The 25,830-nt window shown below is 46.4% G+C and overlaps 1 long non-coding RNA gene across 1 annotated transcript in view; it reads right to left on the bottom strand.

Annotated features, from left to right (window-relative positions):
* The window catches only part of LOC144827335 (uncharacterized), a 108,870-nt gene extending 84,048 nt beyond the window's left edge, over positions 1–24,822 (bottom strand). Inside the window, exon 1 of the long non-coding RNA XR_013610143.1 lies at positions 24,291–24,822. This is a non-coding gene — a long non-coding RNA (uncharacterized LOC144827335). The remainder of the gene's footprint in view (positions 1–24,290) is intronic.
* Between the last annotated feature and the right edge of the window lie 1,008 nt (positions 24,823–25,830).

Below are 25,830 nucleotides of genomic sequence, written 5' to 3'. Positions count from 1 at the left end.
GCCTGGTGTCTCTCAGCTGAGTAACAGTCTCTTATCACAAAGGACGTAGCTCACATAGAGAGTCTGCTTTAAACATCCAATTCCATAATACACACTGCTACAAACGCGCGATCGATTTCTGTTTTGCCATGACATGCTGCCAAGGGACAGTCATTGCAATTGTTGTCTCCTGCTATGAAATGGGGGCCGGACTGCAAAGAAAACAGACTTCTGTGGCGAGTAGAAAGGACCAGCAGAATGCGGCAGCAGTATGGAAGTCTGTGTACTTTCAAGCACGCATCGCAGATATTCGGTCCTTTAGTCCTGGGTATTGCACCACCCGAAACCTTGCTGTCACATTTCGGCCTTCACATGATTTTTGGGGAGTAACTCACAGGTTTTTAAAGGGCACCCATGCCTCACTTTCAGTTTAATGGCGCGGGTGCCGTGAATTGTTGGAGGTGTCATGCGCAGCCCTTCTCTGGCATGCGGAATGCTTCTGTTCGCTGCATTTACATTGATAATGTATTTTTTAAGGGCACCCATGCCGCGCTTACAGTTTAAGGACGTGGGTGCCACAATTGCATAGTGGTGTCATGTGCAGCCCTTCACTGGCACGGTTCACCGTATTTACATCAACAATGTTTTCTTTATTTAAGCGCACCAATGCCGCATTTTCAGTTTAATGGATCGGGTGTTGTGATTGCATAGTGGTGTCATGTGCAGCCCTTCATTGGCCTGCGCAATGCCACTGTTCGCTGTATTCACATGAACAATTTTTTGTGTCTCCAACCTAACCTGAGGAATTGCACTTTATTTCACGAGCGTTTATTCTGCTTACCTTCCCGCTGTCAGTTCGTCTAGGTGAGGCTCCCCTGACATTGCATTCTTTAACTATTTAACTCTAATTGATCTCTCGCATGCAGCGGCGGGCACAAGCGCCCGCGCACCAGTCCCGAGCTTGTTTTTAAAGGGCACCCATGCCGCACTTTCAGTTTAATGGCGCGGATGCCATGATTGCTTTGAGGTGTCATGCGCAGCCCTTCTCTGGCGCACGCAATGCTGCAGTCGCCTTATTTAAACTGAAATGTATTTTTTAAAGCGCACCCATGCCACCCTTTCTTAGGGCCCCTGCATCTCCACTCTGCCTTTTTTTAGTAGCCCCCCCGAAATTTGGCTCTAGTTGCGCCTCTGTGCCCCACTGCACAGCATCCATGCCCCCTTCTTCTGTGAGTGCCAGTTGTGATGCTCAGAGAATGAGATTAATGAAAGCTCAGGGGACGCCTGCGCTCCTCGTGGTACTCTGTTTGTGTCAGTCTAGAAGAGGATGCTCTTTGTGAGCGGTGAGCGTGGCTTGCTGCTTGTTGCCTGGGTACAGGATGACGCCTGTTAACGGTGCGGAGTCTTGTTTTCCGGCATTGGTGGGTGTATTTGTTTTACTTATGCACCTGTTTTGCAGCACTACAAACCCCACCCCATTTAGGATTGCTCTCTGGTATAAACCCTTGTTCCCCATGCCTAGAAGCCTCTGTAGTGCGGGCCCCATCATGCACTCAATGCAACATACACTCCAAATCCCACTCAGTGCCACATAATTACACGCCACATAATTACACAGCACTCAATGCAACATACACCAAATACCACTCAGTGCCACATAATTACATGCCACACAATTACACTCTACTGAATACAACATACACTCCAAATCCCACTCAGTGCCACATAATTACACAGCACTCAATACAACATACACTCCAAATCCCACTCAGTGCCACATAATTACACAGCACTCAATGCAACATACACTCCAAATGCCACTCAGTGCCACATAATTACACTGCACTCAATGCAACATACACTCCAAATACCACTCAGTGCCACATAATTACACGCCACATAATTACACAGCACTCAATGCAACATACACCAAATACCACTCAGTGTCACATAATTGCACAGCACATAATTACACAGCACTCAATGCAACATACACTCCAAATACCACTCAGTGCCACATAATTACACTGCACTCAATGCAACATACACCCCAAATACCACTCAGTGCCACATAATTACACAGCACTCAATGGAACATACACCTCAAATACCACTCAGTGCCATATAATTACACGCCACATAATTACACAGCACTCAATGCAACATACACTCCAAATACCACTCAGTGCCACATAATTACACACCACATAATTACACTCTACTGAATGCAACACACACTCCACACAATACCACTCTACCTGTCTATCGGCCTCACTCTATCTATCGGCTTCTCTCTATCTATCTATCGGCTTCACTCTATCTATCTATTGGCCTCACTCTAACTATCTATTGGCCTCACTCTATCTATCTATCTGCCTCACTCTATCTATCTATGTATCGCCCTCACTCTATCTATCTATCGCCCTCACTCTATCTATCTATGTATCACCCTCACTCTATCTATCTATGTATCGCCCTCACTCTATCTATATTCGTATCGCCCTCACTCTATCTATCTACGTATCGCCCTCACTCTATCTATCTATGTATCGCCCTCACTCTATCTATCTATGTATCGCCCTCACTCTATCTATCTATCGCCCTCACTCTATCTATCTATGTATCGCCCTCACTCTATCTATCGCCCTCTCTCTATCTATCTATCTACTGCACTCACTCTATCTATCGCACTGACTCTATCTATCTATCGCATCACCATTGCATCACCACAGCATCACTCAGCACCACCACAGCATCACTCAGGGGCACCACAGCATCACTCAGGGGCACCACAACATCACTATGCGCTACCACAGCACCACTGAACGCCACAGCATCACTCGTCGCCGCCACATCACTCAGCGCCACCACAGCATCAATCTGTGCAATCATTCAACAACAACTGGTTCAAATATGTTCTCTCAATGTTTCAAGCTTTATTACAAATATCACAAAAAGATGTTAATATTTCACTTCTGTTCTTGGATTTTCTTCATAATAAAATACAATGAACATAATCTTCACAAAAGTTATTTACAAAAGTTTAAGCTATTGCCATTATAAATTACAATAACTTTTTTTAAAGTATTAATTATTAAAAAAATTACAAGCTATTGTTATTTGTAATATCAATACATCTAACTCATGTAAATACAACACATATTACGTTACAAATGCTATAGGTGTCACATTTGCGAAAGTTAAAACTATTGGCATTGTAAATGACAAAGCTATTAATTTTGCTATTTTCAAAACCAACACATAAATAAAAAAATTGGCATTTACAATACCAATAGCTCAAACTTTCCTAATGCGAGACCTATTGCATTGCAAATGCTTGTTTCTACAGTAAACCAAACAGTATAGTCCAGGGTTGAACTTACAAATTGGAATAAACATTTCCCTGTTTGAAAAAAAAACACACCTTTTCAAGCTTGCCCCAAAATAAACATGCAATATAAAGAAACATATAGGCATAGGTAGCATGGTCCACAACTGTCATTGTGGGGTTGCGGTGACATTTACAAATCACTCCTCGTGTTTCATGATGTCATGAGAAATCCTCAATGGCAATATAGGACCTTATTACACAGTTACCCATTAACCCCTTATAGAGCCTCTCTCAATATATTTATATAACACCTATACCAACAATATGGATAGCAAATCTTGTTCATTTGTATTTCTACTTATTTCTACTCTATATTATGCGGTTATATTTTGTATGGCACCTCTGCAGATGATTCCTGTGGGCAAGTAGTGATGGGTGCAGTGGACCACCACAGATATCTGATCGTGTGTTTTGTGTCTTTCATAGTACTCTTTGCTTGCAGGCGAGCAAATGTTCTGCACATATAAAATACCAGTACGGTTATGGAGGATGACTCAATGAATTGACGCTCGCTGCTGACACGTGCAGTGATCGCTGGTCGAGTTCGAATCGTGTTATGGTCAACTCGGATTTCCTCACGTGTGATTTGTAATTTCAGTGCAACTAGATTTGGTAATTGTAAAATCTGTTATTTACAACGCTTACAAACTGTAAAAGCATGGTGTGACATGCTGTGCATAATCAAGTTAATTTTCAATTGTTAATGTTGTATAGGTAATTGCTATGAAAGGTGTGATTCAATAGCTCTGGTTTTGTGTAGACTCCATGGGGTCTCTGGTAACTTGACAACTTACATGTTACTATTGTTTCTTTACTGCATTTTTCCACCGCATGATTTATTTTCGTAAACGATTGCATGTTGTAAACTGACTTACTCAAAGAGCTATGTGTCGGGTGTTTCAAGGGACCGAAATTAAAAAGCGCCATCAGGTGGAGTGGCGCTACAAACGACAGGAACCCCATTCCATCCCACGGCAAAATACTGTGCATTGTCCGAAACCTGAGGCACATTGTATCTGTGACACGGCACAGTACTTTGTACCGTGTTAATGGTTTGAATCACTTTCCTTCCTTTCACGCATTTTTACAAGGGAAAGCCATGATGGCTGTGTTGTTTTACTACTTCTTGGATAACTTGGGAACCAAGGGGGGGAGGAAGAAAGCTAGATTATTTAATTTAATTAAATATAGCAGTAAAATATAATTAGACACAAACACACTAAACTATAAACCATGTAGCTCAAACAAATATATAATCGATGCACATAAATGATCAAGTGATTTCATTGCACAAAACACAGTGGTTCAAAATAAATAATTCACAAGGAATCGTGAAATATGGAAAAAATGTCATAGGTCCCCTTGAAACGTACTCCATCATAAACAAGCATTTACAATGCAACGGTTTCGCCTTTGTAAAAGTTAGAGCTATTGGCATTGTAAATGACATTTTTTTTTATTTATGTGTTGGTTTTGAAAACAGATAAATAAATGGCATTGCCATTTACAATGCCAATAGCTTAATCTCTCGCAAACAGTAAAAATGATTAATAATAACTAACCTCCTTCTTGTCAAAGGACCAAAAACCCTGCCTTAGGTTGCAGTCATTAAAGAGCTTGCTGACAATTAGGAGCTCCCTGAGTGATGGTGTGTGTTTTGTAGGTGTGTGTGTGTGTGTGTGCACATGTGTATTGCTGACATGCAATGCTCACATTCAATTAGAGCTCCCTGAGTGATGGTGTGTGTGTTTGTAGGTGTGTGTGCGCGGAGCGGCACAGCTGAGGCGATGACGCAAGCAGCACATCTGCTTGGGGGTGGACCCGCATCCACCCAGTACAGTAGTGTCGCGGCGGGACACGCCACTGAGCAGCACATCTGGGGCAGGCGGGACTTCACTCACAGGCATATGGGGAGCCCGCTAGTAATGCAGGCAGGAGGGCGTGAAGCAGACAGGGGTGTAAAGCACAGCTGTGGGAGCACTAGTAATGCGCACAGCGGGGCGTCCATCACTCTTGTGGGAATCACACAGAGGAGTGCACTAGTAATGTACCAGTGAGTGCTCTCTTGTGAGAAGCGCATCTCGGGAGGGGAAAGATCAAGAACGACAGCTGGGGTCGGGGTGGAGGGGCCGAAGCACAGCTGGGGATGGGTGGAGGTGCTCCTGCGGGAACACAGCTGGAAGGGGCGGTGCTGGTGATAGGCAAAGCTGGATATGGGTGGAGGTAACTCCGATGAGCAGTACATCAGAGGGTGGAGGAGGGCGAGAATCACGCTGGGGTTGATGGGGGCATAGCGGTTGAGACGTGGTGATGCTGCAGCGAGGCGCTCACTACACAAATCACTTCATGTGCTGCGACGCCATAAATATGGTAGTAAGCGCTACAAGTGCCAATAACTAACTCTAGAAAGCAGAAAGGGGTGTGTGAGACAATGTGGTTGGGGCGGGTAGAGTAGAGAGGGCAGTGCACTGTTAGGGTGGGCGGGCTAGGAGCCAGGCCCACGATTGGACACAGCGGCAGAGCCCTGGGTGCGAGGGAAGGAAGAGGCTGGAACTAGAGTCGAGGGAGTAAGGGGTTCACACTATGGGCAGTAAGGTTTAGGACTGCAGAACGCAGAGTCGATTATGCACAGTGGATAAGCGGGTTCAGGGCTACAGGCAGCAGAGCAGGGTGTGCACAGGCAGAGGAGAGGCCAAAGCTACAGAGTGCAGTGTCGAGTGTGCAAGGGCAGGAGAGGGGGGTCAAAGGCTACAGAGTGCAGAGCCGAGAATGCACAGACAGGAGAGGGGTCAAAGGCTATAGACTGTGGAGCCGGGAGTTCGCAGGCGGGAGGGGGGCAAGGGCTACAGGCTGCAGAGGAGTGCACCGGCAGGGGGGGGGGGTCAAAGGCTACATACAGAGTGTGCAGCCAAGTGTCCACAGTCAGGGAAGGGGTGAAGGCTACAGAGTGCGGAGCCGGGTGAGGGGCAGGAGAGGGGTTAAAACTAGAGATTGCAGAGTCGGGTGTGCACAGGGCGGTAAATGTTAGGCGTTCACACGGAGGCAAGGGGACTGCAGGCAGCAGGGCCTAGTGTCCACTAGGAGTAGGGGGATTAGAGCTTCAGGCATCAGAGCGCAGGAACGATTTAGGGACATCTCAGCGACTGGCAGTGAACGAAGGGTGGCACAGCGGGCGCTAAGGGGCACAGCGGGCGCTAAGGGGCACAGCAGGCGCTAAGGGGCACAGCGGGCGCTAAAGGGCACAACTCAGGGGGCATAGTTGGGTGTGCCCAGGGTTGTAAGGGGGTACAACCAAAGGTGGCAGAGCCGAGGAGTGTGCGCAGGGCGGTAAAGAGGGCTCAACTAAACGTGGTAAAGCCGGGTGCCCGCAGGGCGGTCAGGGGGTCCTGGCAGTGCTTCGGGGGCGGTTAGGTATGCAATATATGAGGAGCCCGTACCTGTTTTCCGCAGCCCCTCCGGTCGGTCCCCGCCGGGCGGCCCGCCCAGCCCCACAGAAGCTCCCCGGCAGCTCTCTCGCATGCTTCCCGGGGCCGCGGCGGTGCCGTGCCTGCAGAGGTACCTCCCCCGGTCCTGCGGGCCTCGGAGCCTCTCCCTCGGTGCGACACTTGGCCTCTTTGTGCCGGAGGCTCCGTCGTCCCCCTCTCCTCGTGGTCACTGGTCGCTCCAGCCTCTTCCAGCACCGGCTCCGTCCTCGTTCCAGCGCTGCTTTCCAAGCAGACGGGCGGGCTCGCTCCCTCCCACACACCGCCCTCCCCTCCCGGCTCGGAATGCTCATGCAGGCCCCTCCTCCCAGGGAGCGTCTCCAAAGAGCCTGCATCTGCACAGCTCGCCCGGACACTGCCCCAGCCTTCTCACACGCAGGCACCTGGGGCAAGCACATGGACTGACCCTCGGGGTCAAATAAAGGGGTGGAAGCAAAATCACCCATTACACTGTGAAGCACGATCTGTCCCTAGCGGGAGGGGGGCGGGAAACGGACAGGGGGAGACACAGACAGCGAAAATACACGGAGAGCGGGAGGGGGGCGGGAAACAGACAGGGGGAGACACGGACAGCGAAAATACACGGAGAGCGGGAGGGGGGCGGGAAACGGACAGGGGGAGACACGGACAGCGAAAATACACGGAGAGCGGGAGGGGGGCGGGAAACAGACAGGGGAGACACAGCGCATGGAGGGAAACAAAATACACGGAGAGCGGGAGGGGGGCGGGAAACGGACAGGGGGAAGAAGGCACGGAGGGAAACAAACACGGGCTTACCTTCACTGCAAGGAGAGAAAATGGCGGACACAAGCTTCCGGATTTTGAGGATTTGTGGGCGTGGAGGGGGGCGGGAGAGGACACGAACGGCGGGAGGGGGGCGGGAGAGGACAGGGGGGGCGGGAGAGGACACGGACGGCGGGAGGGAGGCGGGAAACGTGCACAGGACAGCGAGGGGGGGGGCGGGGCGGGGAGGCACACGGAGGGGGGCGGGAATGGACAGCGCATCTGAAATCACTTTCAGTGAAAGGGGAGGGAACGGGAAAAAACGAAACTCCGCCCAGGGAAAAAATCTCGGGAACGCCCCCGAATCTGGTCCGGCCTTGACGGACAGATCTCTGTTCCAATGGCTAGCCTCCATTTATGGAGCTAGCCAATGGGACAGGGGGGCGTATTCCATTTTCCTTACTGGAAATCAAGAGATTTCTCTGGAGGCGGAGCTAAGAGCTCCGCCCTCCAGCGAAACCTAAAAACGACTGCCCCCAAGCCACTATATATAGACCTTTTTCTTTGTAAGGGGCACTAGGACTGTATGACAAGTGGGACTGAATTATGCGACAGGGATATCTAAATTATGTGGCATGGAAAGGCAAATTATGCAATTTCTTGTGACACTATATATATATATATATATATATATGTATATATATATATATATATATATATATATATATATATATATATATATATATATATATACAGGGCTCAGGTCAGGGTACCACGCGGCTGAACGGCGTCTCCCCACTTATTTAACCAGGAGCTCGATTACTGGAGCAAATGGAGCCACACGTTCACTCTTTTGCCTCTCTGGGGCGAGATTGAAGCTCATTCAGAATGCTGTTCACGCGCTGGCTTCTCTGATGCAATCGCATCTAAGGGGTGAGTGAGGGGAGGCAATGAGTCTGATGGTATAAGCCACCTTTCATGACGTCACTTCCTGTTGTGACGTCAGCCTCTCCCCACTTCTTTTTTTAGGACTTGTGCCCTGTATATATATATATATCTCTCAGCTCCTTCCTTTCACCTCCTTCGCGCACTCACGTGCGGGTGCTTTTTCGCGGGTGGTGTGCCCGCAACTATGGCAGCTCCAACTCCGTATTTTTCTCCAAACACAGCAAAGAAAGCACTCACGGGGGTGAGTATATATATATATATATATATATATATATATGAAGTTCCAAGGTTCCACAAGGGATTTAATGCGCACTCAGAAAGAGGGTGGAAAACACCAAGTTTATTCTTTAGTTACCGCTACGCGTTTCGAGACCCACCGGTCTCTTGATCACACCTGTGATTAGTGATGTCATTTGAGATGTCATCAGTGATGTCATTAGTGATGTCACTGACTATGTCATGAGTGATGTAATATGTGATGTCATTAGCAGTGCATTGCGGGCGCGCCAGTAATAGTGAGTACAACTAAGTATAACGTGGGAATTTCAATGGTTTTGTATGAGTAAATTGTCCAGCTAACTATAACTGATATGAAACCTATGTTTTTTTCAATGAATTTGCTAGGTTTTTTTCTAATGGCTCCTACACGATTTGGCCTTGAGGATAAGTGTAGTACAGAGACATAACTTCTTACCATAACACTGGACGTCATGGAGAAATAACTGCACTTTGAATGAATTCAGAAAAACTGTTTCTTTTTATAAGCAAATTGAAGCAGCCAATCAAAACATGGAGTAGAGGGAATGTAAGTCTGCAATGCTGTCTACTGTTTTATATTGCTTTGTGATTAAAAGTGATGTAGAGAATTAAATAATTGTAGTAGTCATAGAGATAGTGTAAGTCTGCTTCATAGTAAGCAGTATCAGTGTCATAGGAAATGTAGAACATGACTGAGCAAGAAGGGGAAGATATTACTAGTCCAGGATTGTGAAAATGATCTTCAACATTTTAATTGTGAAAGTTGCGGAAATACAACATGACGGGATTGGCTTACAAGAATTCTAAGAGTTATAAATGGCTCTGACATGATTTGGCCTTGTGGAAACGTGTGGTAGAGAGCAAGAAGTCATTTATTGTATGTAACATGTTTTTCAAAACGATGGAGGTTTTCTTTCAGAAAGTGGCGGTCTGAAAGTAATAACAGCACAACAGAGTGTAAGCTGTTCATAGGACATCCTTCGACGTCAGGGAAAGTAAGTTAACTTTAAGGAGTTCTGAATTCTGATTTGTTATGTTGTATGGGTTTTTTAAACACAATCATTTTGATTGTGGTTTTTTTTCCCCGCTGTTATATGATGAATACCTTCAAGTCACTGTTTTTAGTGAAATTTGATACATTCTGAGAACAGCAAAAATAAACCATTTAACATGTATAACTAATTCTGTACTGTTTGCATTTATGATGTACATTTAGAACTGTGTAGGAGGCATGGAGAAGGAGAGGCTTCTGTAAGTGTCAAAGTTGTTGCATACAGTGCTCATATTCTACGTAGTCTTTCATATGATAGACTACATTTCCACAATGAGATACCTAAGCAAAGGAAACACAGGTGATATGATTGTGGAATGAGCAAAAAAAATTGCACGTTTTTCAATTATATTACCTGTGTTTCCTAACATTACACATCACATTGTGTAGATGAGGTTTAGGCCTGTTCCTGGAGACAGAGGAGGTCTGACATTTGTTCAAGAGTGCAGTGGACATGACTCACTTCGTTGGTAGGCCTCCACATGTATTATCTCCTCTGTATTCTTCAACAAACCTAAATTCCATCTGCAACCCTGAGTAGGACTTACCTGAAACAAATCTGTGGATAGGTTACACCTTATTGGCATCTTGAAACAATCATTTAAAATGTTATGGTCAGATTTATGGTGGCCGTGCGCCTCTTTTGCTCCATTGTGGGTCACTTTTGGGTAAAAGATGCACCATGTTGCAAGATAGGTTTCAGTTCATCTCCAGCAAGATACCATCAGTTTAAAATGTATATAATTAGCACTGTGTAGGGGGCATGCAGAAGCTGAAGCTTTTGTAAGTGTCAAAGTTGTTGCATGCAGTGCTGCACTTCTGGGTACTGTTTAATATGCTGCACTACATCTGCACTATGAGATACCTAAGCAAAGGCAACACAGGTGATGTGATTGTGAAATGAGGAAAAGAAACTCCACATTTTTCAATTACATCACCTGGGTTTCCTAAGTTTACGAATGACATTGTGCAGATGAAGTTTAGGTCTGTCCACGGACACAGAAGAGGTCTGGCCTTTGTTCAAGAGTGAAGTGGACATGACTTACTTCATTGGTAGGCCTTCACATGTATTATCTCCTCTGTATTCTTCAACAAGCATAAATTTGATATGCAATCCTGAGTAGGCCTCACCTTAAACAAACCTCTGGAGAGGCCACACCTTATTGTCATCCTGAATCAATCATTTCAAATGTTAGGGACAGATTTATGATAGGTGTATGCCTCTTTTGCGCCACTGTGCGTCACTTTTGTGATGCAGCGGCGGTGCAAAAGATTTGCTATGAGGCGACAAAATTACAAATTGATGCATGTAGGCAGATGTGTCATGCTGTAAAAAACCCGTGCCACATGAAACCGATGCAGCAGTGATGCAAAAGATGCACCATGTTGCAAGACAGGCCTGACTTCATCTCCAACAAGATAAGAAGCTAAGTCTTCTGTAAATGTCAAAATTGTTGTATATACTGCTCAACTTCTATGTACTCTTTGATATGCTAGACTCCATCTGCACTATGAGATACCTAACCAAAGGCAACACAGGTGATGTGATTGTGAAATGAGGAAAAGAAACTCCACATTTTTCAATTACATCACCTGTGTTTCCTAAGTTTACGAATGACATTGTGCAGATGAAGTTTAGGTCTGTCCACGGACACAGAAGAGGTCTGGCCTTTGTTCAAGAGTGAAGTGGACATGACTTACTTCATTGGTAGGACTTCACATGTATTATGTCCTCTGTTCTCTTCAACAACTCGAAATTTCATTTGGAACCCTGAGTAGGCCTCACCTCAAACAAACCTCTGGATAGGACACATCTTATTGGCATCCTGAAACAATCATTTAAAATGTTAGTGTCTTACGACACTTTTGTGAGACAACAGCAGTGCAAAAGATGCACCATGTTTTAAGATAGGCCTCACTTCATCTGCATCAAGATACTGTTAGTTTAAAATGTATATCTTTAGGACTGTGTAGGGGGCCTGGAGAAGCAGAAGCTTCTGTAAGTGTCAAAGTTGTTGAAAAACTGTTTGTCCTTCAATCTTTTCCCTTGTCTTTTCTAATTTTTAAATACATGTTTTAATATTTGTCAAATGTTTGTTCTCTCTTTCACAGATTGAAAGTATAAAAACAAAAAGTGAGTAAGTTAACGACAATTATAAGGTAAATGTTTTGTACTCTTTTCGTTACATTTCTATCACATTCACCTACTAGTAGTTCGACAGCTTCATTTCTTTAACCCTCAGTTTCCTGCCTTTGCTACTTCCCTCATTCCTTTCTCTATTACCTACTTACTCTACTCCTTCCACTCCTTTTCTCAGTCCCTCTCTTCTCATAGTTCCTCACTCTTGTTCACTCACTCCGTCTCTATTACTCTTAGTGTCTTTGACTGATCACTCTTTCACTACTTGTTCATTATGCTTTTTCTGTGTAGTTGAAGCACACTGAGGGGCATATTATGAACACAGCCAATAAAATTATTGCTGTTTTTATTGGCAGAAAACTGTTGCAAAAGTGGTTTTAGCGGCAGTTTTCCGCCGCGAAAGTGGCTTTAGCGATACATTTCTGCCGATAAAAGCTGCAAAACTTTTATTGCCTATGTTGATGATATGGCTCTATGTTATTTACATTTCTTTGCTGTTTCAATTAATCTTTTTCTGTTATTTTTTCTTTTCTGTTTTCTGTTTTTTCTCTCTGTTATTCCACATGTTTTAATCTTATTTTGAACATTCACTCACATTCTCCAAGAAACTCTTCTTTGTTATTGTTCTACTCTCTTTTTTTTCTTTCACTTCCTTATCTATTTTGTTTTTCACAATTATACCCTCTTCCATCTTTTCTTCGGTAAATAGATCTATTAAACAGTATCTCTGGTTTACTCCCTATAGCTGTCTTTCTTTTAACATTACTCTCTGTTTACTTCCCTTATACTTACTCTTCTTTTTTTTTAAATTTTTGGTTCGCTCCCGGTTCGCGAACCGGGAAGCGAACGGGGAAGCGAACTAAAAGAAATAGAGCTTGCCAGAGTGCTAAACATTCTAGCAATTTTTTTTTGAAAGGGGAGGTAGTTCTGAAAAGAACTTTTTTTTAAATGTTTTTGTTGTTTTATATATTTATTTTTTTTCTGAACATTTTTTGTTTTTTTTGTATTTTTTTGAACAGTTTTATGTTTTTTTTTGTTTTTGATGGAGGGGAAACAACAAAAAACAGGCATTGAAAAGGGCTCAACAGGAGCAAAAAAAAAAATTACTGTCTGGGGTGGTTAGGGCAATTGTGATTTTTATAAGCTAGGTTGATTAAGTTAATGCTCATGTTACCACATGACAGCAATGCACCGCAATACAAGCAGGTAAATTTGATATGAACAAAGTTCTCCTGAATGTTTGACACGGTTTCCCGTGCCTCTGCTCCTGTCAACGATATCTGTGATGTTGACCTGGCCACAGGAGTTGTTGTTGGGTTATCCTGCAGGTCACGCATCTCTGCTTGGCTGTAGTTCAATGGATGCCACCTGATCATGTGGCGATGCATGGTATAGTTACCGAAGCTATACTTTTTATCAGTGCCTCTAGATAACTGGTCTTTACAAATGAGGCAGGTGACATACCTAGCATTTACTTTCTTCTGCCCTCGAGGGATTGAAAAAAACTGCCAAATAAAACTGGCTTTCCGATGGGAAACCCGGGGCACCTCTTGTAAGAACTGTGGTCCTTCTGTCTCCTCTTCCTCTAGTTCATCCTCTTCCTCCTCTGTGTTGCTGATGAACTGGGGAGGTGGTCCTCTCTTCCCATGAGGAGGTGGAGGTGGTGGTGGGGGTGCACCAGCTGAAGCAACTAATGAAGCCATGGCTCAACTATCCAAAAAGGTCTTCCTCTCACAAAGATGAAAGTCAGAGTGAGGAAAGAAGGAGGGGTTTTCATCATTTGGGAAAAACAACAGTTCTAAACCAATGAAAAGTGTTATTTTTAGGTCACCTGACCTAGCCTTACATCATTATGAAACCAAAAGTGAAATGAACCAATGAAAAGTTTTACTAACAAGTCACATGACCTCTTACGCTTAAGTTACGCGCTGCGGAACGCGCCCCGGATCGCTTCCGGGTCGCTGCGCTTCGCGCCTCGGTTCGAGCTCCGGAGCACTTCCGGGTGCGCTAACGCGGCGCGTCATAAGACGCATTACGCGGCAACGCGATACGTCGCGCTTTCGCGACGCGCCGCGGATCGCTTCCGGGGAGCTGCGCTTCGCGTCTCAGTTCGCGTACCGGAGCACTTCCGGGTGCGCTAACGCGGCGCGTCATAAGACGCATTACGCGACAACGTGATACGTCGCGCTTCCGCGACGCGTCACGATGTTGATTTCTAACGCGGCAGTTGCGCAAACGGAACGTTTACCGGTTCGCGGACTGGGTCGCGGCATCAAGATGAGCTAACGGGAAGCTTCCCGGTTCGCGAACCGGGAGCGAACAAAAAAAAATATTAAAAAAAACATTATTAAGAAACATATAAAATATATTTTGGGATTTAAAGAAGAATACATTTTACAGCTACAGATATTAGCTTTTAAAAAACCAATGAAATTCACTGAAAAAACCATAGATTATAGACCATATATAGTTAGGAATTAGCATTTACAAAACCTTGAAAATTCACTGAAAAAACTATAGGTTATAGACCATATATAGTTAGGAATTAGCATTTAAAAAACCTTATTTTACTCACACAAAACCATTGAAATTCCATATATAGTTAGTTGTACTAACTATATATCGCGCACCCGCAATCCACTGCTGATCATGTCACATATTACATCATTCATGACATGGTCAGTGACATCACTGATGACATCACTGATGACATCTCAAATGACATCACTGATGACATCACTGATGACATCTCAAATGACATCACTGATGACATCTCATTTGACATTACTGATCACATCACTGATGACATCATTCATGTGATAATACGATGAACCTCTTCAGACTCTAATATAACTTTAGATATACTCAGTGTAAACAGACACTCACAGACTGTCACTCATCCATGGAGTTACTCACACACCTAGTCAGTCATGCAAAGAATCAATCACACCTCCATTTCCTCAACTATACAGTTATACACACCTTACTTATTTAAACATATACTAACACATATTTACTCTCTTTTACAATGCCTGATACAAGTTCACAATGATCCATACAGCCACTCACACATTCACTGGCTCTTATGCACAGTTATTTATATATGTCAATCAATCAATCAATCAATCATGAACATTTATATAGCGCACTACTTACCCGGAGGGTCTCAAGGCGCTTGGGGGGGGTGCTGCTACTGCTCGAAAAGCCAGGTCTTGAGCTTCTTCCTGAAGGAAAGGTGGTCTTGGGTCAGGCGCAGGTCGGTCGGGAGGGAGTTCCAGGTCTTGGCGGCCAGGTGGGAGAAGGACCTTCCTCCTGTTGTCGATCTTCGGATGCGGGGGACGGCGGCGAGGGCGTGACTGGCTGATCGGAGGTGGCGTTTGGGAGCGTAGAAGTTGATGCGGTTGTTGAGGTAGCTCGGGCCTTGGTCGTGTAGGGCTTTGTGTGCGTGGGTGAGGAGACGGAAGGTGATTCTCTTGTTGACGGGGAGCCAATGCAGGTCTCTCAGATGTCCGGAGATGTGGCTGCGTCGGGGGATGTCGAGGATGAGTCTGGCTGAGGCGTTCTGGATCCGCTGGAGTCTCTTCTGGAGCTTGGCGGTGGTTCCGGCGTAGAGGGCGTTGCCGTAGTCCAGTCGGCTGGTGACGAGGGCCTGGGTGACCGTCTTCCTGGTCTCGGTGGGGATCCACCGGAAGATCTTTCGTAGCATGCGCAGGATGTTGAAGCATGACGAGGAGACGGCGTTGACTTGTCTGGTCATGGAGAGGGAGGAGTCCAGGATGAAGCCCAGGTTGCGTGCGTGGTCTGTCGGTGTGGGTGCGGAGCCCAGGGCGGGGGGCCACCAGGAGTCGTCCCAGGCGGAGGGCGAGGAGCCCAGGATGAGGACTTCCGTCTTGTCTGAGTTGAGTTTCAAGCGGCTGGTCGTCATCCATTCGGCTACGGCTTTCATCCCTTCCTGAAGGTTGGCTCTGGAAGCGGCGGGGTCGTTGGTCAGTGAGAGGATCAGCTGGGTGTCATCGGCGTAGGAGATGATGTTCAGGTTGTGTTGGCGTGCGATGGGCGCGAGGGGGCTCATGTAGACGTTGAAGAGGGTGGGGCTCAGCGAGGATCCTTGAGGGACGCCGCAGATGACTTCGGTGGCCTCTGACTTGTACGGTGGTAGACGGACTCTCTGTGTTCTTCCGTCGAGGAAGGAGACGATCCATTCCAGTGCCTTCTATTGAATTCCGACGTTGCTGAGGCGTTGCACTAGGGTGCGGTGGCAGACAGTGTCGAATGCGGCGGAGAGGTCTAGGAGGATGAGGGCCGCTGTTTCTCCGTTGTCCATCAGGGCTCGGATGTCATCGGTGGCAGCGATGAGGGCGGTCTCGGTGCTGTGGTTGGCTCGGAAGCCAGACTGTGACGGGTCGAGGGATCCATTCGTCTCGAGGAAGGCGGCCAGCTGTTTGTTGACGGTCTTCTCGCTGACTTTGGCTGGAAACGGGAGGAGCGAGATGGGGCGGTAGTTCTTGAGTTCGGTGGGGTCCGCTGTTGGTTTCTTTAGTAGAGCGCTGAGTTCGGCGTGCTTCCAGCTCTCCGGGAAGGTGGCGGTGTCGAAGGAGGTGTTGATGATGTCCCGCAGGTGGGGTGCGATGACAGTGTCGGCCTTGTTGAAGACGTGGTGAGGGCAGGGGTCGGTCGGCGATCCGGAGTGGATGGAGTTCATCATGCGGACGGTGTCATCGGTGCTGATCGGAGTCCAGGCGCGGAGGGTGGTGGTGGGTGGCGTTGCTGCGGTCGTTGTGTGCGATGGTTGACTGCTGAAGCTGTTGTGTATGTCCGCGATCTTGTTGTGGAAGTAGGAGGCGAGGGAGTTGCAGAGGTCTTGCGATGGGGTGATGTCGTTGTTTCCTGCGTTGGGGTTGGAGAGCTCTTTCACGATGTTGAAGAGTTCCTTGCAGTTGTGTGCGTTGTTGTCCAGTCTGTCCTTGAATGCAGTTTTCTTGGTGGCGCGGATCAGTTGGTGGTGCTTCCGGGTGGCAAGCTTGAGGGTGGTCATGTTGTCCGGTGTTGGTTCCCTTCTCCAGACTTTCTCGAGGGCTCGGCAGTTCTTCTTGGAGCTCTTGAGTTCGTCGGTGAACCATGGGGCTTTCTTGCTGCCGGGTCTGCTGGGCGGGTTCCTCAAAGGGGCGAGTTCGTCCGCGCAGTTGCTGATCCACTTCGTGAGGTTGTCGGCGGCCTGGCTGGGGTTCGCTGAGCTGGCGGGAGGGTGCTGCCTCAGGGAGGCGGCGAGCTGGTCGGCTGTGATCTTGTTCCAGCTTCTTCGGGCAACCTGTTGCTGGTGGTGGTGGGTCGTCGTTCTTCTGAAGGTGAAGTGGACGCAGCTGTGGTCCGTCCAGTGGAGTCCTGTGGCGTGGCTGAAGGCGATGTCTTTGCTTGATGAGAAGACGGCGTCGAGTGTGTGTCCGGCGAGGTGGGTGGGGGTGGTCACCAGTTGCTTGAGTCCCAGGTTTGCGAGGTTTTCCAGCACGGTGGTGGTGTTGCGGTCGTCGTTGTTCTCCAGGTGGAAGTTGAGGTCCCCGAGGAGGATGTAGTCGGCTGAGGGGAGGGCGAGCGGGCTGATGAAGTCGGCGATGTCCTCGCTGAATTGTGTGCGTGGTCCCGGGGGTCTGTAGATGAGGGTGCCTCTGAGGGTGGTCTTGGGGTTGACGTGGACCTGGAAGTGCAGGTGTTCGGCGGGTGCGATAGTGTCGTCGGTGTTGGTCGTGATGCGGATGGTGGTCCTGTGGATGATGGCGATGCCTCCTCCTGTCTGGTTGACGCGGTCTCTCCGGATGATCTTGTAGCCGCCCGGGATGGCGATGGCGATGTCGGGTGCTGAGGAGGCGTTCATCCAGGTTTCCGTGAGGAAGGCAACGTCTGGGGCTGTGGTGTCGAGCAGGTTGCAGAGCTCGACGGCGTGTCTGTGGACGGACCGGGTGTTGAGCAGGATGCACTTCAGGTGGCTGCTGCTGGAGTTCGGCTTGGTGGGTGCTGGTGCAGTGCAGGTCCGGGTGCAGGAGAACTTGCAGGCCTGGCAGATGAAGGGTCCGTGGGTGCGTCTCGGGGTGGCTCGGTAGCATCCAGGGGTTCGGCCGGCGTTGAGTGCGTTGAGGGTGGTGGCGTCGTATGTCTGGCGGGTGGGCTGGGGTCTGCGGGGGCCAGGGGTCCTGGCACTGGGCGCGGTCCAGGCGCGGACGGGCGCAGACGGGCTTACCTTTGGCACACCTTCGGCGCTCAATCGGTGCTCCCGCTGCGCGCGTCCGCTGCGCGGTCGCTCTGGGGGCGTCATAAGAGGGGAGCAGTGAGGGCGGGTCCGCTGGGAGGCGGGAAGGGGTTAACCAATCGTGTGGTGGGGGCGGGGCCGCAGGCAGGTGGCGCGGGAACGGGACCGGCAGAGCGGGCGGCCCAGCGGCAGCTGGGGCGCTGCTGGCGGCGTCGGCGAAGAACTCTCAGCAGGTAAGCAGGGCTGCAGTGGCAGGCGCGGAGCAGGGGGGCGACCAGGCCAGAGGCGCAGTGGTCGCTCCCTAGAGTCAGGCGAGGTCCCCTTAAGAGGGGAGCAGTGAGGGCGGGTCCGCTGGGAGGCGGGAAGGGGTTAACCAATCGTGTGGTGGGGGGGCGGGGCCGCAGGCAGGAGGCGCGGGAACGGGACCGGCAGAGCGGGCGGCCCAGCGGCGGCTGGGGCGCTGCTGGCGGCGTCGGCAAAGAACTCTCAGCAGGTAAGCAGGGCTGCAGTGGCAGGCGCGGAGCAGGGGGGCGACCAGGCCAGAGGCGCAGTGGTCAACTGTCACATGTACTGTGTTTTACATATGTACTTACTTTGACATGTAGCACTGAGATATCCATTCACTCACCTATGCACTCAGTCAACCGCCCATACAGGTGTTTCTACATGCACTTTTGAACCCATACATCTAGTGAATCAACTGCTCACACATCTATGCACAGAGTCATACACCTCCCAGCCACCCACACACACACACTCAGTCTCCCATACAAATACTTGGGCAACTAATCAATAACCCATATAGTTACTCATATAGCTACTGATCAACACATGCAGCAGTTTACAGAACAACAGACATAATGATGCACAAATTAAGACAGTTTAGTCACTAACCCATGCACTCAGTGACACACATTTATTCACTCACTCATACAGTCAGTCATGCACCTACTAAATCCTTCATCCAGACACTTATACATCCACTCATTCTTCAATATGTAAGACATATTTTAACTTTACAGAAACATACAGTCACTGGATGTTGTCATCAGTGATGTCATCAGTGATGTCATTTGAGATGTCATCAGTGATGTCATCAGTGATGTCATTTGAGATGTCATCAGTGATGTCATCAGTGATGTCACTGACCATGTCATGAATGATGTAATATGTGACATGATCAGCAGTGGATTGCGGGTGCGCGATATATAGTTAGTACAACTAACTATATATGGAATTTCAATGGTTTTGTGTGAGTAAAATAAGGTTTTTTAAATGCTAATTCCTAACTATATATGGTCTATAACCTATGGTTTTTTCAGTGAATTTTCAAGGTTTTGTAAATGCTAATTCCTAACTATATATGGTCTATAACCTATGGTTTTTTCAGTGAATATATATATATACAACAAGAATCTCTGTAGGAACCGCAGAAAAGGCGGGCCACACCAGGTTTGCAGTTTAGAATACGCGGGTTTATTCAGCAGTCAGAGGACGACGAGTTTCGATCTCAAGCAAGATCTTGGTCATACGTATATATCTATATATATATATATATATATATATATTTCCAATACGAGGGCTCAGCACTTGAGGGTGCACACGCGCAGACTGCAATCTGTTTTTTCTGGCATCCGAAGCACACCAATCTCTGAGTGTTTAGCCTGACGCGTTTCGGTTCATCCCTTAATCATAGGCTCATTCCACGATTAGCATATCAGCTGACACTTTATTTCAAAACGCTCCGATAAGCTCTTTATTTGCTTTCCCCAATACCTGCTGGGACTTTTAGTGTCACACCGCTGCCTCCTGCCCAATTGGGATAGGTAAGTAAATAGTCCTTCAGCGCTGTTTTCGCCGTGATGTGCCTCTCTCTGCCCATCTCAAAATCAGTCTCGCCACAAACAGCGACAGCATGAATTGTGTGCCGTGGCCCCCTTTGGCAATCCATATATATACACACACACAATATACAGCAGGCAAGAGTGATAGTTACTTGACATAACTGTAACTATAACCGCTTAATTTCTATGTTTTTTGTGTGTAAAATATGAACATATCTATAAATCGCCTGTAACATTTGTCTTTTCAGTGAATATATATATATATATATATATATATATATATATAGCGAGATATATATATATATATATATTTCTTCACCAAAAGAAATACTCGCACTCCACCAGAAGTATAATTATGCAGGTTTAATTTTCAGCTTTCACCAACGCGTTTCACAGCATCCGCTGCTTGATCACGGTTACAAACATTGGTCCCTTTTCAGTTTCACCTTTTTATACCAGGTGGTCACAATCGCCTAGTTATGAGGCATTGTGGTCCTGGTAGTTCCATATTTACATTTTTTTATATATAATTTTTTTAACAAAACAAATGACGTTTTTTACTTGCATATATTTACACGTATTTACATGGGAGAGGTGTGGCGCCGCGGCCAGGGCGACTGACGCTGGAATCTGGGGACCACGGTTCGATCCCCGGCTCCGGTGGCAGGTTAGCCCAGCACCATGTGACTCTGGGCAATAGCTCGCTTAATCTTCCCGACGGCCCCCCAGCGCCTAGAGACCCTTACGGGTGATTGTGCGCTTTACAAATGTGGACTTTACTTTAATGAAAATTAAACCTGCATAATTATACTTCTGGTGGAGCGCGAGTATTTCTTTTGGTGAAGAATTGAATTTGCAGGGAAAGCCCGTCCCTGAACTTGCACCGGCTGGCTAAAAGTGTGCCCCTGGTAACGGAGCATTTTGGTGATTAAAAAAAAAAAAATATATATATATATATATATATATATATATATATATAGAGAGAGAGAGAGAGAGAGAGAGAGAGAGAGAGAGAGAGAGAGAGAGAGAGAGAGATAATGATGTGGAACCAGCCTGCACTCAGGGTGTCTGCATGCTTGACTATGTTATGTTTTTATTTTCTTTCTTGTGAATATCAGTCCAGCTTTGTTACACTCGCAGTGATTGGATTCTGCTATTTAGTACCCAGGTCTATCTTCAGCAATAGCAAATGCATGAATCTCTGTGCCCAACTTCACTTGACCCAGCTGATAAGTAACATTTTGTTTATTAGGTCACAACTTATGTTTTACTGTTATAATACAAGATTATCATTGGGTAGTTAACTTGAAAAAGTTATTTCCTGAAATGCGACTAACAGTGAGCACAGATCGGATTTAGAAAGTTTAGTTTACTTTACCATTCATGAATTAATTTTTGATAAAGCATACAGCATTTGTCATGTAATTGGCAGCATAATTTCCAAATTTCACAAAAATATTTGTGCGCCCAATGGATGACACCATATTGCCAGAGAGTAAGATGCATATTTTGCTGCATAAATTATATACGGTTGCAGCAAAATTTAGTCTACACATAGGGATGTTTTTTTTCCAGTCATTTAAAGGAAAACCTCGCGCTGCCTGGATAAAGGGAGTATTATTTAATAAATACAAAAAGGAGTCTGTACAAGTGCCCTCCATTCTTTTCGGATTAAGTGAAATTGGAGTAACTCAAACACACACACACACGTGGCTCTGATGTAGGTAAAACCTGTCTTCAGTGGTTACCGTATTTAACATAGTTACAGCAACCGAGAATAGTTTAAAAGAAAAGATGTGGAGAATCTTGTTAGAATAATGCGCAGACCTCGCAGTGACGCGCCCGTGTGCTATTCACAAAGCGCACATGACATTCGCAGCGCACTCTTTATATTAAAAATAAAAATAACCGTGCCACTCTCTCGTCCCTCCCATCTGTACCCAGGCTGCCTCCAGTCTCCACACACGCCAGCTCCCGCTAGGAGTTAAGGTAACCCCCGCAGGGCTGCCGTCTCCGCCTCGAGTCCCTTTGATTGAAGACAAGGCGCTATTTTTTCCCCAAATGAGGCCAGAGACATAGCGACAAAGGGCGCAGTGAGTGGATTACGGAACCTCTCACTGGGGCTGTGGTTAGGGGTCGTGGTAATAATATCAGGGCAGGCTCGGCGTCGGAGTAATGCGCGTCCCTCGGAGCCTTCCGTCCATTCCTCACGTTTACTTCTCCCATCTTGGGTATCTCCCTTTCAATGCTGCACGCCCGTGTTTCATTCTGAGCAGATATTAGAGCAGAAACCATACAGCAATGCTTTCAGGAATATTCGTGATACATTTTACACGGCAATTTATAAAATGACAAGAGATTATATAATTTCATACCATATAACTTTTCGTTACGTTGCGAAAAACAACATAAATCAATACACAATGTGATAAAATAATACATTAATGTAAATAAAATATTGTAACTCAAAAGAGTCGTAGAATACTGCACTATATATCATGGGGTATAATATTGAAATGTAACATAACATATTTATATGACAATATCATACAATATAATACTAATGCAATATGCAAATGTATAATCTGATACTATGTATGTTAAAATATAATTTAATATACTATACTATACTATAATATATTAGAATATAAAATATACTATAATGTACTATAATTTAATATAACATACAATAATGCACTATAATACACTATAATTTAATATAACATACTATAATACACTATAATACACTCTAATATAATATGCTATAATATACTATAATATAATAGTACATGCAGGGCCACTGGATTTGTGCAGCAGGAGAGGACTAAATGATGTAGCAAAGTGGACTAAATCATGTGACAAAAAAATGCTAATTTTACGCAAAATGAAGCGCATTTTTGTGGGATAAAGGTTTCACCCCATTGATACCAATTCAACACCCAAACACAGCGATACGCAACAGATAGGACCCGGTCGCCCTTTGCGAAGGGGCTTCTGCTGTGTGCAGCGTGTATTACTGCAGAATTAGTCACTTTTCATCAGTTTTAGTTTAAAGCAGCATTTATTGTAAATCCTGCAGACTATGCAGATGATAATGATGGATTATGCAATGTATGTGGCAAATCCACAATTATGGGGGAATGCTGTTGTAAAATCGCATAATTTCAGTGGATCCGAGTACATTACAATGATATTCCAAGTCACCAGGGAGTACCGGGATCATATAAAGGTACAATACCAAAGCTAAGTTGCATTATTAGGTTTTGAAACTCCAAGGTGACTTTCAATGTGTTTTTAATATACAGTAGAGGGTATTTTGTTCCGCGTAATGCACAGTAACACATCACTCTTCTCACGAACCTCTTGGGGAATCTCGCTCGTTCATATGAAAGTGACAGTGCGGTTGCAGACATGATAAATAAAAGCAGAATCTCAAATATGAAATTAAACCCACCAAAAACCGTCATTTTTTCAAAAATATACTAAAATCCGTAACATGTAAAGCTGATTAAAAAAGAATGTCTAGAAACACACAGAGAGGTTGTCTTTCCTGTAATGACCTACAGCATGCAAAAGATAAATATATGGACCCAATATCTCCCTTCTGCTGGTCACTTCCCTTTGGATAAGCAGTTAAAACAAAGAGCAATGTTCCGTAAATGCAACTGTAATTTGGCTCCCTGACTCTCCTCTTTTACAAGGGCTGCAGTATCTGGCAACAATGATGTCACAACTCATGTGTAATAATTTATTACCGTTGAGTCAGTGCGTCTTTTCGTTAATAAAGGTGACTAGAGAAGTTAAAACTCAACCGTAATAGAGGAATTAGAAGCAAGCTTTCATTTTGGTATAATATAATATAATACAATATAATATCCTATAATATAGTATAATATAGTATAACATAACATAACATAATATAACATAATGTAATACAATACAATACAATATGATATATAATATAATATAATATAATATAATATATTCATATGTGTGTGTGTTATAAGATACAGTTAATTTTAAAAAATATAACACACAATGTGTTACATAATACAATATAATGTGACATGCTGGAATAGCATCACATGCGTATATTACACTATGAAAGAAACAGTGAAATACCAGACACGTGCATAGAAACATATCACCACTGCGTTGAATACATCTCCCACTGTATACTTGCTACGGCTGTGCAGACACATCGCATTAAATCCGTACACATTATATACGTACACATGAAACACACTCCTTTGCCTCGCCCGGGAGGGCGGACGCTTCGTGCCCGTCGCATATGTTGTTCCTCCGGCTCCTTCCCTAGCTCGCTGCTGGCAGAGGGCCCGCCGGCTCCGGGGTGATTGATGCCCGGGCGCCACCGACGAAAACGAAATCGCGACTGTTACCGATAGAGATTCAGAAGGAACAGGTTGTAAGTCCGCGTTTCGCCCCTGGTGTGTGTGAGGGGGTCTGCCGAAGACGGGGCAGCTCTGGGCAGACACACCGTGTGAGAGTCCTTTGAATCCAAGCAGTGGGCAGAAGACAGTGCCCGAGTCCCCGGGCTCGCAGGGTCTGTGCCAGGGGGGTCCCCGTGCCAGCCCACGCACACCTCAGGGACTGGAGACCAGGCAGGGGTGCCGGTGACCCTCCGCCCATCCCTGGAGGGGTCTGTGTCAGGTGAACTCACACCAAGCGCTATAGATGCGCATTGAGGTCTGATCACCCTCCACCAGGCGCTCGATCCCGTGCCAGGCGCATCCCGCGAGCAGCCCTGCCGCCCTGGGCAGCTCCCAGCCCCGCACTGCGCCGCCCCGCGGGAGCCTCTCTCTCCCTTCCCCACGATGGGTCATATCAATGTGTACACACCACAGATAACGGTGGGCGCTCCGCAACGAGGCCTTTATTCTACTGCAGAGTGCGTGACCAGGTCACACACACACCTCACCCCTGGCACACCCCGGAGGGGGCACAGCCATAAACACATCCCCCATTTCCAATGAATGGACCGGTCGAACTCACTGCGAACTAGCGCATGGCCTCGGCTGGCTAGGAAAGATAAACTCACCCAGGGTCACACCAAGTGATTAAACGGGCACGCTGGGATTCTTGACTGATAATATAAATGCATGTATATGTCGTCGTTCCCGTTGACGTTATCTACAGTGGAAGAAGTAGGGGGCGTGTCGTTGGGTTACCTTCCACCCGCGGTTTATTTAAGAGATGACCACCTTTGGCCTGGTGTTTCCACTAAAACGTGAACTGTCGTTCCCTCTGGTTACCCTGGATCTGGTTACCATGAGCGCTGCCACCGGATGGAGATGTTACGTCACAGGCTTGGGGCACAGTCGCCATTGCTAGGCCGCAGCAGGCTTTTCATGAGGATCTTGGTGCTGTGCTTCTGAGAAGCCAGCTACCTGAATGGGGAGTCACTGGTTTGAGTGGCTGGTAGTTTAGAAGGGACTCACTAGTCCCCTTTCACCATAACGATCACCACCAGCTCGGGGAGGGTTCCAGATATTGCTGGACAGGCGTTTGCGTCATTTCCGGTGGGCCACTGGCCATTTCATTAAAGTTTTGGGAGTGGAAGGATAAGACAATAAGAGCCCATGGTATCAAAGGCATACCCTCTTTGACATGCTTGCCTCTGGCCTGATGCCCTAGTAACGTTGTCACACCCTGCATGTCATTTTTACTTGGGTTTCACTTCAGGTTACTTATTTCTGGTTTGATTTTACGTGAGGGTGCCTTGTTTACTTCAGAGTTAATTGAGCGATTAATG

The sequence above is a fragment of the Lissotriton helveticus genome, chromosome 4_1 (genome assembly GCF_964261635.1).
Source record: "Lissotriton helveticus chromosome 4_1, aLisHel1.1, whole genome shotgun sequence".
Lineage (NCBI taxonomy): Eukaryota > Metazoa > Chordata > Amphibia > Caudata > Salamandridae > Lissotriton > Lissotriton helveticus.
Note: the sequence above shows the minus strand (reverse complement) of the source record. Positions and strands in the feature narration are given on the sequence as shown.